Source organism: Salmo salar, chromosome ssa13, assembly GCF_905237065.1.
Source record: "Salmo salar chromosome ssa13, Ssal_v3.1, whole genome shotgun sequence".
NCBI classification, from domain to species: Eukaryota; Metazoa; Chordata; class Actinopteri; order Salmoniformes; family Salmonidae; genus Salmo; species Salmo salar.
The window spans coordinates 76,188,545-76,203,116 of NC_059454.1; the positions used below are offsets into that span (position 1 = coordinate 76,188,545).

The following is a 14,572-nucleotide window of genomic DNA, read 5'->3' on the forward strand; positions in this document are numbered from 1 at the left end:
GCCTCCATGCTCTGGACACTACGCTGACAGACACAGCAAACCTTCTTGCCACAGCTCGCATTGATGTGCCATCCTGGATGAGCTGCACTACCTGAGCCACTTGTGTGGGTTGTAGACTCTGTCTCATGCTACCACTAGAGTGAAAGCACCGCTAGCATTCAAAAGTGACCAAAACATCAGCCAGGAAGCATAAGAACTGAGAAGTGGTCTGTGGTCACCACCTGCCGAACCACTCCTTTATTGGGGGTGTCTTGCTAATTGCCTATAATTTCCACCTGTTGTCTATTCCATTTGCACAACAGCATGTGAAATGTATTGTCAATCAGTGTTGCTTCCTAAGTGGACAGTTTGATTTCACAGAAGTGTGATTGACTTGGAGTTACATTGTGTTGTTTATGTGTTCCCTTTATTTTTTTGAGCAGTGTAGTTGTGATGTCTTCTCTATTATTCTACAATGTAGAAAACAGAAAAACCCTGGAATGAGTAGGTGTGTCTAAACTTTTGACTGGTACTGTAGGTACCATTGACTAGTTAGCATTGAAAACCAAAGCATGGATTGCTGTCATATCTTGTCCATACACTGCTTACAGGGCAAGGAGGGTGTGGGGGGTCTTTGTGTGGCTTTTGACCAATTCTTTGGATTCCTCATGTATTTGGATTCCTCATTGTTAGAAAAAGTTTGGGTCAAATTGGATGTTAGGTACTGTATTAGTTGAATATTATTTGAATTGTATACATTCAAATGGGCAATTTGGGTGCAATCAGCTTAATTTCTCAGAGATTAAATTATATTTCCACAAAATAATGTTGCAGAAATGACAATCTTATATTTGTTTAACAACAGAAACAATTTCAGAACGATATGAGATGGTGGTTGTTGAAATCCTCTTTCTTGTGCTTTTTGAGGTGGAATGACCCTTGGGACACAAAGGTGGTGCTGAGAGGAGCAGAGAAAGGCTCTAAATTATCTGGCTACGGAACATCGTTGGTGTCTACTGTCTCGCCGTCTCTGATCCAGCCTGCCTTTTCACATCCCTGCCCTTGAAACAATGCCTCATCAACAGAGCACAGTAATTAAGTCACAATAGTCTTTGACTCTCTGGGGTGAAACAAGTGCTGGTTACGTGGCTCTGTGCTCTGAAGCATGGATGAAATGAGCTACTGGGAGATTTTATTTGCACACATAGTACCATTGCCCCTGAGCTCACCATACACACTACTGGGAGTGTGGTGCCTGGAAAACAACCTCTCACTCAACGTCAACAAAACAAAGGAGATTATTGTGGACTTCAGGAAACAGCAGAGGGTTCATCGATGGGACCGCAGTGGAGAAGGTGGAAAGCTTAAAGTTCCTAGGCATACACATCACTTACAAACAGAAATGGACCACCCACACAGACAGTGTGGTGTAGAAGGTGCAACAGCACCTCTACAACCTCAGGAGACTAAAGAAATTTGGCTTGTCACCTAAAACCCTCACAAATCTTTCCAGAGGTACAATTGAAAGCATCATGTCAGGCAACTGCACCGCCTGCAACCGCAAGGCTCTCCAGAGGGTCGTGCGGTCTGCCCAACGCATTACCGAAGGCGAACTACCCACCCTCCTGGACACCTACAGCACTGATGTCACATGAAGGCCAAAAAGATCATCAAGGACATCAACCACCCGAGCCACTGCTGGAAGCACAAGCAATAACATCTGCTAATCATGTGTATGTGACCAATAAAAATTGATTTGATTTGACCACCACACTATTATTTTTATTTTATGATAAGGAAAAAGGCCAAAGCACTAAAGTGACTAACATAGGTCAGCCTTTATAACTAATGATCATTGAATGTTGATGTCTCACTACATCTCATTTAAAAAAAAACCTGCATCTCCACTAAGGCAGTGTACTGTGGTACTGAGTTATGATATAATGTAATTTAATATGGTCCAGTGAGAAGGGATCCACCTTTCCATCAGCATTTTGTTTCCTGAGGTCTACCACCCAAGCACTAACAAGCCCTCCCCTGCTTAGTGCTCCTGCAAACAAAGCCACACCAAGCGGCAGGGAGGAATGTCTGCAGATTATATTTATCATCATAATGGTCCTTATCCTCACAGGGGGGCCTTGTGGACGATCATAAATATTGCAAAATGTATTTACATGAACTGTTAGTAGTGGTTTGTGACTCATACGATTATCGCTGGTCAGTTTTCTGCTGAATAACTACTGTATCATCAACATGAAGAATAACAAAATGAGTATTTCAGATATTTTCCTGCTGGGACAATGTACTGTAGAAAATACATTGTTAGTGTGACTTGGGACTCCTGTGTGACTCAAGACTGTTGGCCTACTGAGCTGAAGCTTAGGCATTAACGCTCTTAGTTGACATGATTCCTCTACAAGGCAAGGCTACTCGTCACACAAGAATACATCACTGAACCTTCACTACATTAGGGCCAAGAGCCTACTTTTTCCTCTTAAATACTTCAATCCCTTTGACTGGCTTTAAGTGCTCAGACCTGGCCAGGCCCTGCACGGCCTCCAAATGTTTTACGTCCAGCCAGGTTAGACCACAAAGCAAGCAGCCAACATAGGGACAAGTGCGACCTTCAGGACAGATAAAATGTTGCATTGAAGGACAGCGAGGGAGATGAAGAGAAATCAAAGGCCAGGAGCCAAGAGAACAGAGACGGGCTGAGAAAGTGAATCAATGATAAAAGAGAAACATTATTTCACAAACATGATAACATAATTGAGGTAGGAAGCTCACCTCAGCCTCTAGGGGCTGTCTTCCCTGTGTAAGAGAGAGAGAGAGACCTGGAGAGAGCCTACAGTAAATAAAACATTACACACTCAAACACCTCTTTTTCTGTCTCTTTCCATCTCATTCCCTTTCTCTTTCCCACACATGCTCATACCTGCTCAAAGTGCTCTTTTGAAGAATTTTGATATCATAAAACGATGTGTGGCAACACAAATTAAAGGGCAAATAAAAGTTGTGAGCAACAAAACTGTTGACGAGTTTGGATGGATTTTAACAACCATCAAATTAAGTTTGTCATTGTAACATTCATTTACTTGCTTCTGGTAAAATGTAGGTCACAGTGTGTTTGCTGCGGGCATACCCTCACATAACAATTCTGATTTGTAAATCCTTTCTTATGGGGAGCTTTTGTATAGTGAGTCCACTGATATTATATATATAATGGCTCTGCAATTCTGAAAAGTCTCTCCATCTCCTTCATAGGATTAGACTGACTGAAGATTGACTCGTGTCCTCATAGTAACTGTGTAAACAACAGTGTGTGACTGTAGCTAACATCATAAAACGAAGCAGGCACAAAATCTGAAGTAAAGATTTGAAGTAAAATGTATGTATGTAGGTTCTATTGAGTTCTATTGAGTGAAACATGTTTTTATTTGTTCAGCATTTGAACAGTTTGACCTCTACGCTGACATTCGGAACCGGAACCATAGACTCACACACCCATGTCTCCCCTCTGTCACAAATGAGGTGTGCAGGAAGTCACTTAAGACTGCATTAACACAATGAACACATCTAAACTTACATTTCCGAACGATCACTCGCAAATAGGCAGTTGAAGACGGCTGATGATGCAACAAACACAATGACTGCCACACTCAATTCATTGGCATTTAGTGAAGATACTCAGACTCTGTCATCAGACATCCTCTACCGCCGTCTGATCACTCTGGCACGACATTCAAACTGATTGTGTTGTTATAATGCAGCAGTCTTTCAATCTTCCCAATCTGGGGCATCGTTTATGTGTTTTCTTGAAGCTGGCATTATCTTCCTCGGAGGCTGATCTGATTGCCTTATGTCTGTGGAAAGCTCTTATTTTCTCTAATCATTCCTCCCAGGGACATGCCAAGCTCCTCTCTAATTGGAGCCCAAATGATCTTCCTTTTTTAGGGGACAAGTGGGGTACATATATCAGCACAGGTCAACAGAAGCAATTAGCAAGTGCCATGTGCAACGCCATGGGCAAAGGGCCAGAATATAAGAAAATCTGAATAAATAAAAAAATCTCCAATTTATTTAGTTTTGTCTTTTTGTTTTGAGAAGCAGTTTGAGTACAAAAACGAGCAAAGAAATGCAGACAAAGATAACCCCAACCTATGTCCCACCTGTCTCCATCCACCTGCCCATATCCTCCTTCCCCTGAGCCCAAAAAAGCATGCCTCCCACTCCATCAACCCCAACAAAACAAGAGGTTGCTTATCAGTCCATCCATCATTTGAGTCTCCACTTACATTCCCCCCAATCCCCCCGTACCACCCCTTCTTCAGTATATTTATATTGAAAAAAATATATAAATGCAACATGTAACGTGTTGGTCCCATGTTTCATGAGCTGAAATAAAAGATCCCCAAACTTTTCCATATGCACCAAAAATGGATTTATCTCCAATTTTGTGCACAATTTTATTTACATCCCTGTTAGTGAGCATTTCTCATTTGCCAAGATAATCCATCCACCTGACAGGTGCGGCATATCAAGAAGCTGATTAAACAGCATGATCATTATAAAGGTGCACCTTGTGCTGGGGACAATAAAAGGCCACTCTAAAATATGCAGTTTTGTCACACAACACAATGCCAGAGATGTCTCAAGTTTTGAGGGAGCGTGCAATTGGCATGCTGACTGCAGGAATGTCCACCAGAGCTGTTGGCAGAGAATTTAATGTACATTTATCTACCATAAGCCGCCTCCAAAGTTGTTTTAGAGGATTTGGCAGTATATCCAAGTGGCCTCACAACTACAGACCTAGGACTCCCAGGGCTTACGGGATCGTCTGAGACCAGCCACCCAGACAGCTGCTGAAACTGTGGGTTTGCATACCCAAAGGATTTCTGCACAAACTGTCAGAAACCGTCTCAGGGAAGCTCATCTGCATGCTCGTCGTCCTCACCAGGGTCTTGACCCGACTTCACTGGGCAGATGCTCACCTTTGATTGCCACTGGCAATTTATGCACTTTGAAATGAATAGTGTAACTTTGCCCCAGAAGCATTTAACTGCAGGGCACTCCCACATCATATGAAGAAATGTGCCTAACAGATTTAGGAGAGGCAGTAAACAGTTGGTAGTTGGAGCAAATTTCATCATAAAACGTTTCCTTGAGGTTAAATACAGTCTATGAACAAACTTGGTTCAGATTACTGGATGCTAAGGTCATATTTTTCCATATTCTGTTCCAGTTAAAGGGTTGCTGAGATTCAATTAGATCTATGGACCATGTTTTTTCCATGGCTAGCTCAGAATATGAGCTTTCCAAAAGTTGTACTATATACTGTATTATAGAGATCAGTCCATTCGGGGGCCCAGATAATTTATTTATACATTTCATAATTGGATGGTTCGGTATTGGGTTTCCCAAGGGACTGCATAGGCCAGCATAGCTGACCTAAGTTGTAAATATATAAAAAAGGAATTGCCTGGTAATATGTATGTATCTTTCAAATCTTGGAATGTTCTGAAACCACAACTGTCAATGATATCTGTAAGGGTATGGATTCCACATTTAGACCATTGGGTGGGATGCAAAAGGCCGCCCTCCAGATCGCAAGGTATTATTTTGAAATATTAGAGACTGGGCATGCCATTTTGATTCCCAGTTACATTGTTTTAACATTTTGCCCCGTATAGAAATTGTGTGAGCAGTAATAGGACCAAAGCATAAGGGATATATCAGTGAAGACCACCTCATCTTGGGCAATAGGACACACCATATTTATCTTTATACTCACGAAGGGGGAAGAAGAATCATGTCTATACCAATTTAGGATGGGGCAAAATGCTAGTGCCTGGAAATACAATAAAACATTTGATACGGATAGTGTTATCTGGGATCGTTTACCTTGCCATATACATTTTGAAACCGGACTATGAATTTGAATAGCCAGAAGGGGGAGCCATGGGAAGCATTAAACTACAGAAATTCAGCCATGGCAGTTTTGACAATAGATATTCTGGCGGTTAAAACAACTGGAATATATTTCCATCTACGACGGTCAGATTTAATTGATTTGAGTAGTCTGTTAAAGTTTCTGGCAGTGGGTTTATCTAAGGAAGGAAATATATCTACTCCCAAATATATAAAATGAGAATTCCATAAGTACAGATGGAGTCCTCCATCGGGGTCTTGAGAGGCATTAGGGCTGAATTGGTCAGATTCATTTACATTACATTACATTTGAGTCATTTAGCAGACGCTCTTATCCAGAGCAACTTACAAATTGGTGGATTCACCTTATGATATCCAGTGGAACAACCACTTTACAATAGTGCATCTAAATCTTTTAAGGGGGGGGGTTAGAAGGATTACTTTATCCTATCCTAGGTATTCCTTAAAGAGGTGGGGTTTCAGGTGTCTCCGGAAGGTGGTGATTGACTCCGCTGTCCTGGCGTCGTGAGGGAGCTTGTTCCACCATTGGGGTGTCAGAGCAGCGAACAGTTTTGACTGGGCTGAGCGGGAACTGTGCTTCCTCAGAGGTAGGGAGGCGAGCAGGCCAGAGGTGGATGAACGCAGTGCCCTTGTTTGGGTGTAGGGCCTAATCAGAGCCTGAAGGTACGGAGGTGCCGTTCCCCTCACAGCTCCGTAGGCAAGCACCATGGTCTTGTAGCGGATTCAATTTATAACTTATCTATGATCTTCAATGCATTGGGAAGTGACTGAGATACATTGTCTAGATCAGTGGTTCTTAACCTGGGTTCGATCGAACCCCAGGGGTTCGGTGAGTCAGTCTCAGGGGTTCGGCGGAGGTCAAGACACACACCCGACTCACACACCCGACTCATATGCGTGTGGAATTAGCCCTGTTTTTGCAAGAGCACCAACATCGTCATGCAGATTGCTTAAAAAATTCTGAGTTCATTCTCATTTTAGCGTACATGGCTGATATCTTCGCAGCTCTCAATCATCTCAATCAACAGATGCAGGGCGGTGGAGTCAACATCATCGAAGCGGAAGAAAACCTGAAGGCTTTTCAAAAAAAGCTACCGTTATGGAAACGACGAACAGAGAACGATAACTTCGCAAACTTTCCCCTGCTGGACGACTGTGTAAGTAAGATCGAAGATGTATCTGGAATCGGAGACATTTCTGTACCCGTGGAACTGAAGCAAGCAATTGCCACGCACTTAGATGAGCTTGCAAAGTCTCTCGACGGATACTTCCCTACAAGAGAGTCATATCCAGCATGGGTGAGACAGCCGTTCACATTTAGTGTTGAGACAACAGATGTCAATGATGAATACCTCGATGAAATCATTGAAATTCAGCAGAGCCAGGTTCAACAGCAACTCTTCAGAACAACAACGCTCTCAACGTTTTGGTGTCAACAAATGGTAACGTACCCTGTTATTGCTAAGAAAGCTCTGGAGATTTTCATACCGTTTGTTACAACATATCTTTGCGAGCAATCCTTTTCGAGGATGCTGGACATAAAAACTAAGAAAAGGAACAGACTTTGTTGCGAAAATGACATGAGAGTGGCACTTGCCAAGGTGAAGCCGCGCATTTCTGAACTGGTCTCTGAAAGGCAACAGCAGAAGTCACACTGATTTGCAGTAAATATTCATTATTATGTTTTTGTTTTTGTGTGAAAATCATGTTTTAATGGTTTTGTTCTTTGAACACTGATGTTGATGCATGGTTCATTTTGTGCACCAGTAAAATATATACCTATGTTTTGAATTTTATTTTTCCAATTAACCTGTTAGGGCTAGGGGGCAGCATTTGCACGTCTGGATAAAAAAAATGTACCCGATTTAATCTGGTTACTAATCCTACCCAGTAACTAGAATATGCATATACTTATTATATATGGATAGAAAACACTCTAAAGTTTCTAAAACTGTTTGAATGGTGTCTGTGAGTATAACAGAACTCATTTGGCAGGCAAAACCCTGAGACATTTTCTGACAGGAAGTGGATACCTGATGTGTTGTATTACCTTTAAACCTATCCCATTGAAAAGCACAGGGGCTGAGGAATATTTTGGCACTTCCGATTGCTTCCACTAGATGTCAGCAGCCTTTACAAAGTGTTTTGAGTCTTCTGGAGGGAGATCTGACCGAACAAGAGCCATGGAACGATGATGTCCCATTAGACACCTGGCGCGAGTTCATGTTGGGTACCCTCGTTCCAATACGTTATAAAAGAGTATGCATTCGTCCACCTTGAATATTATTCATGTTCTGGTTAAAAAGGCCCTAATGATTTATGCTATACAACGTTTGACATGTTTGAACGAACGTAAATATATTTTTCCCCTCGTTCATGACGAGAAGTCCGGCTGGCTTAGATCATGTGCTAACAAGACGGAGATTTTTGGACATAAATGATGAGCTTTTTTGAACAAAACTACATTCGTTATGGACCTGTGATACCTGGAAGTGACATCTGATGAAGAGAATCAAAGGTAATGGATTATTTACATAGTATTTTCGATTTTAGATCTCCCCAACATGACGTCTAGTCTGTATCGCAACGCCGTATTTTTCTGGGCGCAGTGCTCAGATTATTGCAAAGTGTGATTTCCCAGTAAGGTTATTTTTAAATCTGGCAAGTTGATTGCGTTCAAGAGATGTAAATCTATAATTCTTTAAATGACAATATAATATTTTACCAATGTTTTCTAATTTTAATTATTTAATTTGTGACGCTGACTTGACTGCCGGTTATTGGAGGAAACGATTTCCTCAACATCAATGCCATAGTAAAACGCTGTTTTTGGATATAAATATGAACTTGATAGAACTAAAAATGCATGCATTGTCTAACATAATGTCCTAGGAGTGTCATCTGATGGAGATTGTAAAAGGTTAGTGCATCATTTTAGCTGGTTTTATGGTTTTGGTGACCCTGTCTTTGAATCGACAAAACATTACACACAACTCTTGTAAATGTACTGTCCTAACATACTCTAAATTTATGCTTTCGCCGTAAAACCTTTTTGAAATCGTAAAACGTGGTTAGATTAAGGAGATGTTTATCTTTCAAAGGGTGTAAAATAGTTGTATGTTTGAAAAATTTGAATTTTGACATTTATTTGGATTCAAATTTGCCGCTCTTGAAATGCACCTGCTGTTGATGGAGTGCACCACGGGTGGCACGCTAGCGTCCCACCTAGCCCATAGAGGTTAAGAAGGGTTCGGTGAATGCGCATATGAAACTGGTGGGGGTCAGTACCTCCAACAAGGTTAAGAACCACTGGTCTAGATATAGTAAAAGATCATCTGCATATAATGAAATTAAGTGATCAGTAGATTTGAGGGAAATTGGTGTTATTTCCTTCAATTGACGAATTGCCTAGGCCAGTGGTTCCATGGATAATAAGAATAGCAAAGGCGAAATTGGATCACCTTGTCAGCTGCTACTAGTGATTCTGAATGGAGCAGAGCAGATATTGCCTGTTATAAGTATGGCTGAAGGAATAGCATATAGCATTTTAATAATATTCATGAAATTTGAGCTAATTCCCATGTGTTCCAAGACAGACCAGATATATGACCATTCTAGTCTATCAACAAAAAATAATCTACATTGAGATAATACTGCCCAAGAGCTGTTGTTTCTGATGAAAAATGTAAGATATATAATAGTTGACGGAGGTTATCCGAGGATAAATTATCTTTAAGAAACACGTTTTTGTCCGTGTGGACCAATTTGGTTAAGTAAGTCTCGAGATGGGACAACAACATTTTGGAAAACGGTTTAATATCGGTGTTTATCAAAGATAGGGGGTGATAGTGACAACACTGGGTGGCATCCTTAAAAAAAGTGAAATTAGTGCTGTATTCACCTCTCTCCCAAATTAACCTTTGTGAACGGCTGTATTAATAGCGGACCTAATTGATTATAACATTTTAAATAATACCGGAATACCGTCCCATCAAGGTGATTTGCCTTTATTCACGCTATCCAATGTGAGTTAATTGAGAGAGATTGGTGGCTTCCTCTGTTGAGAGAAGAGGACTTCTTAATTATTTTAGAAAGGACTTTGTCTGGCTTGGTGTGGATTTACAATCAGATTTGTACAGTTCTTTATAGAAGTGAGAGAATCATTGATTGATTAATTCGGCTCTGATAGTAATTCCCCTATTTCAGATTCAATAGTTGATACATCAGCTAATTTATCATTACTGCGTAGCTTGTTGGCCAGTAAACGATTGGGACGATGACCATGGAAATAGTGGTTGAGTCTAACTCAATGGATTTCATAATCTGCTCTCTGTCTTATCAATCAATTAAGTTATGTCTTGATTTTGGAAAGAGTAATAGCTACCTGGTCTGAAAAGTATTTGTTGAAAACATTTCCAAATCGGAAATCTTCTTTAATTGTGATTTATTCAACCTAGATGCAAATGCAGTTACATTATTTGTAATAATCTGGGGGTCATTGACTGAATTTGTATTGATCATTATGAATTAAATTCATGCCATTTGAAATTGATCACATAATGTAGGATTTTGTAGAAATGAAATGTTCAAAGGCCCTCTTGTGGCTCTTTTAGAAGATTCTGAGTAGTAAGGATGGTGGTCAGACAAGCTCATATGTCGAATTTCTATTTTCTTGATTAAAATGAATGAAGGTGTAGATAACAGTATTTAATCGATTTGTAATAATGATTTATTCTTGTTTGAGTAGAAAGTGTACTTTTTTGCTTCAGGATTATGAGCTCACCAGGCTTTAATGAGGTTGTAATCAGAGAGTATATGCTGGAGAGCGTTTCATTTACATTTTAGTCATTTTAGCCTTGATTGTGTGTTGATTGTAGTTGGTCTTATTATATTTATCCCGCATGTCCAAAATGGCATGCATGTCTGTTCCAATAATCAGACGTGCTAGATGTGCTTCATGAAGAAGTCGTGAGCCTCCTTGGCAGTGGGAAATGTGTGTGTTGTATTCTGATAGTTCAAGATTAGTTTTGCCGGGTGGATGAAACTGCATCTCAGGTTTAGCTGCGTAGAGAGCTTGAAGAAAATTCAACCATGGTGTATTTTTAATGCCGACAAGACTTAATCATTAATACTGAATTCCTAAGTGGATGTTGGTCAAGAAAATAGGCAATGTGGTAAGATGTATTAGAGGCATTAGATGTATTACAAATCTTCGACTACAGCCTCCAACAAAAATAACAATGGACAAAGGTCCTGTGCACACACAATTATACATAATCAAATGAAATGTTATCTGTCACCGTCACCGAATACACAGGTGTACACTTTACTGTGAAATGCTTACTTACAAGCCTTTTCCCAACAATACAGAGTTAAAAAGTAAGAAAATGTGCAAATAAACATTCAAAATAGTAAGACAATGACGAGGCTATATACAAGGATTACCGGTACTGAGTCAATGTGTGTGTGTGTGTGTGTGTGTGAGTGTGTGTGTGTGTGTAGCGTCAATTTGCATGTGTGTGTGTGTGTGTGCATGTGTGTTTTGTGTTTGTGAGCATATGTAGTGTGTGTGTGTGTGTGTATGTGTGTGTGAGAGTATATGTTGAAGTGTCAGTGTAAGTATGTGTGAGTATGTGCGCACAGTCCAGTGAGTGTGCATAAAGTCAGTGCAAGAGAGCCAGTGCAAAAAAAGGAGTCAATTATGGTGGTTGGCAGCCAAATCTGTTCTTAATGCTCTGTCATTTAGTAATAGTCTAATTATTTCCTGGAGGCCAGAGATGAAACCATTCCTTTAAGATGGGATTTTTGTCCAGCTCCCTCTCCTTGGAGGTTTTGCGAAAAGGCACGAGAGCCAAAGAGATTTGTAAGGTTTGACAAAAGTGGCCACTTACAAGCTTCATACAACTGCAACTAAAGATGGTCTCACCAAGAGAAGGCAAACAACATAGATGTCTTATGTTTAAAAAAACAGGTTATCAATGTCCCAAAATGTTCTATCACTTCAGGGTTAATGCAACATTCACATGCCTGTCAAAATTATCCTGGGGGGTCACTCTGAAGAGAGGAATAGAAAAGGGTAGAACAATTGTAAGTATAGACCACATTTAGCAGACAGTTTTCGGCAAATGTCCAATCGTCATTCAAACAATCATCGTGGGTCACATTCCACCTTCTGATGTGCTGCCCATAGGGTAATAGCACCTGTCACCTTGTTGTCAGACCCTGACCCAACACACACACACACACACCCTACAGCAGAACATAGAATTGTCTCTAAATGAATGTGTACGTGTAACTGTTCATGTAGTAGTGTGTGTCGAGACCAGATTCCATTAGCCTAAGAAACCCCAAGGCCGATGGGACAGAACTGATGGTTAGGGTTTGATGGTGCGTGTGTGTGTGTATTCACGTGTATATAAACAGCAAAAAAAGGACCCCGTCTTTCAAAGATAATTCGTAAAAATCCAAATAACTTCACATATCTTCATTGTAAAGGGTTTAAACACTATTTCCCATGCTTGTTCAATGAACCATAAACAATTAATGAACATGCACCTGTGGAACGGTCGTTAAGACACTAACAGCTTGGTAGGCAATTTAGGTCACAGTTATGAAAACTTAGGACACTAAAGAGGCCTTTCTACTAACTCTGAAAAATACAAAAAGAAAGATGCCCAGGGTCCCTGCTCATCTGCGTGAACGTGACTTAGGCATGCTGCAAGGAGGCATGAGGACTGCAGATGTGGCCAGGGCAATAAATTGCAATGTCCGTACTGTAAGACAGCGCTACAGGGAGACAGGACAGACAGCTGATCGTCCTCGCTTTGGCAGACCTAGTGTAATAACACCTGCACAGGATCGGTACATCCAAACATCACACTTGCGGGACAGGTACAGGATGGCAACAGCAACTGCCCGAGTTACACCAGGAACGCACAATCCCTCCATCAGTGCTCAGACTGTCCGCAATAGGCAGAGAGAGGCTGGACTGAGGGCTTGTAGGCCTGTTGTAAGGCAGGTCCTCACCAGGCATCACCGGCAACAACGTCGCCTATGGGCACAAACCCACTGTCGCTGGATCAGACAGGACTGGCAAAAACTGCGCTTCACTGATGAGTCACGGTTTTGTCTCACCAAGGGTGATGGTCGGATTCGCGTTTATCGTCGAAGGAATGAGCGTTACACCGAGGCCTGTACTCTGGAGCGGGATCGATTTGGAGGTGGAGGGTCCGTCATGGTCTGGGGTGGTGTGTCACAGCATCATCGGACTGAGCTTGTTGTCATTGCAGGCAATCTCAACGCTGCTCATTCTGCGAGTGATTTCCTGCAAGACAGGAATGTCAGTGTTCTGCCAGGGCCAGCGAAGAGCCCGGATCTGATTCCCATTGAGCACGTCTGGGACCTGTTGGATCGGAGGGTAAGGGCTAGGGCCATTCCCCCCAGAAATGTCCGGGAACTTGCAGGTGCCTTGGTGGAAGAGTGGGGTAACATCTCACAGCAAGAACTGGCAAGTCTGGTGCAGTCCATGAGGAGGAGATGCACTGCAGTACTTAATGCAGCTGGTGGCCACACCAGATACTGATTGTTACTTTTGATTTTTACCCCCCTTTGTTCAGGGACACATTATTCCTTTTCTGTTAGTCACATGTCTGTGGAACTTGTTCAGTTTATGTCTCAGTTGTTGAATCTTGTTATGTTCATACAAATATTTGCACATGTTCAGTTTGCTGAAAATAAACGCAGTTGACAGTGAGAGGATGTTTCTTTTTGCTGAGTTTATGTGTGTGTGTGTGTGTGTGTGTGTGTGTGTGTGTGTGTGTGTGTGTGTGTGTGTGTGTGTGTGTGTGTGTGCAAATCCATGGTAATCTTTGCCAGCATGGTTTACTCCCATGAGACGTGTGTGGATCAGATCTAGTGGGGTCTTCATGCTCTTATTCTAATCTGAGTGTGTTTGAAATGGAAGGGGGAATTGTATACACATGTATCCCATATGGTGACTACTGTACATGACAAGGTGTCAGTGGATGGATCTGGAAAAACATAAACATTCTTTGAGACATTAGCTAAACTAACCCTCTCTAAACACACACTAAAAGCTACAGTTTAGCCTTGCATTTGTTTAAGACAAATTGTAAAAACAAATGCTTTGTTTGTAAATTATGTCTGAGTGTTGGGGTGTGCCCCTGGGTATCCGTAATTTTTTTTTTAAAAAGAAAATGTTGCCGTCTGGTTTGCTTAATATAAGGAATTTGAAATTATTGATACTTTTACTTTGATATTTAAGTACATGTTATCAATTACATTTACTTTTGATACTTAAGTATATTTGAAACCAAATACTTTAAGACTTTGACTCAAGTAGTATTTTACTGGGTGACTTTCGCTTTTACTTGAGTCATTTTCTATTAACCTATCTTTACATTTACTCAAGTATGACAATTGGGTACTTTTTCCGCCACTGCCTGTTTTTGCTTCGTCATCATGGGGTATTGTTTGTAGATTGATGAGGGGAAAAAACGATTTAATCCATTTTAGAGTAAGGCTTACCTTCATATTTCCGATACTCATGGGGTAAAAAGGAAAGTGTTTGTTTCAGCATTAAAAGTTAGTGCTGTATAACTATGCTGATGCCAGATCAACCTTG

At 41.1% G+C, this 14,572-nt stretch overlaps 1 protein-coding gene across 1 annotated transcript in view; it reads right to left on the minus strand.

Moving 5' to 3' along the window:
• LOC106568000 (delta-sarcoglycan) overlaps positions 1-14,572 on the minus strand; it is a 351,309-nt gene that overhangs the window by 300,365 nt on the left and 36,372 nt on the right. The gene's annotated exons all lie outside the window — the stretch shown is intronic.